Here is a 1,393-nt window from a genome sequence, read left to right as displayed (position 1 = left end):
CAACCCTGCTATGAAAAACATCCTAAAGGAAGTTCTGTGACTGAGAACCAACAAGAACACATAACAACTACAGAATGACGTACGAGGCAGCATCAACCTGAACTCAGTTGACAAATGGAAGAGTCAAGAACAGAATAAAATTATAAGAACAGAGGATCTGGGAGGTCGGTCTATGATCAAAACAATTACAATGTTAAAGAAGGTAAACACAGAGGGACAGATATCCAGGTGGTGGGAAGGTCAGGTAGATTACCGGATAAAACAGACGGTCTTAAATGGAGGGTAGAATTAATGAACTATAAGGTAACCACAATGGGGTTGGGGTAGGGGGTTTAGTGTGGGTATTAGGGAGGTCAATACAAGAAGGGGGAGGAGGTGGAAGAACAAGGTAGATAGGGGAACACTGAGACAGGTTTGCATGGTCTAGTGGGACAGAGGTAAATAGTGGTGCATATTCAACCTTGGAACAACAGGGTTCTGGGAAACAGGGATCTAGGTATAGCTTGAAGAGGGGAAATAATACTAAAATCCTTGACTGCCTTATGAATATTAGTTTCCTTTGCCTACTATTGTAAAATAGACACTTGAGTGGAACAGAAAGGAATGTTGGGAAACATGATTAGAGAAAACTTGTAAGCCCACCTTCAATCTATAACTGATTGGAATACCTAAAAGGGGTTCTACGACTTGCCCAGTGAAAATAGGCCTTGTGCAAAGCCTTTACAGAGTATAGGACCTTAGGTGGAATCCTGAGTCCCTTCCAGAACCTTATGAGGTGAGACATTCCCACTAGAATGGATAAGCTGACTAGAACAGCTACAGTGACAGAAGATACATCTTCATGATGAACCTGACCTATGCTCAGAGCGGTAGTTACTCTAAATACCAACAGAGAGGGAAAAAGAGTCTTCAAATCAAGTATCAATGCTATCCGCTCTGTACACAGGGTAGATAGGGAAGGGCAACTTAGACATTGACTACCTAAAATTAGGGGGCAGTAAAGGCACGAAGTGACTGGCTTACAAGGTTTCAAGAGAGAGTTTAGTTTAAAAGTATGGGGGGAAATAAAGAGTCCCCACTGAATAGCTGTCATCATGTCTAGATGAGTCTGATGAAAAGAGATGGGGATAAGATTCGTAAGATTCAATAGTGAATAATTGTTATCGTGACTAATCGCGACTGTCACAACTGTAAAGGTAGAAGTTCTGTAACAAAAAATGGGGAGTGGTTAATCTTACAGTCCAGAAACAGAGGACCCTAGGACCATCAAGAGAGGAACGCACAAGCAGAATGTAGGACCTTATCCAGAGAAGCAGCAGCGGCAGAGATGGGGGCATGGAGATGGGGAGCAGCTGAGGACTCTAGATTCATGGACTAAGAAGAGAGGGACTAA

General features: G+C 42.7%; 1 protein-coding gene across 3 annotated transcripts in view; it reads right to left on the bottom strand.

The window, feature by feature from the left end:
• Positions 1-1,393, bottom strand: part of REPS1 (RALBP1 associated Eps domain containing 1) — a 97,392-nt gene that overhangs the window by 20,232 nt on the left and 75,767 nt on the right. The window lies entirely within an intron of this gene.

The sequence above is a fragment of the Chrysochloris asiatica genome, unplaced genomic scaffold, assembly GCF_000296735.1.
Source record: "Chrysochloris asiatica unplaced genomic scaffold, ChrAsi1.0 scaffold00013, whole genome shotgun sequence".
Taxonomy (NCBI): domain Eukaryota; kingdom Metazoa; phylum Chordata; class Mammalia; order Afrosoricida; family Chrysochloridae; genus Chrysochloris; species Chrysochloris asiatica.
This window is presented reverse-complemented; position numbering and strand designations above follow the sequence as displayed.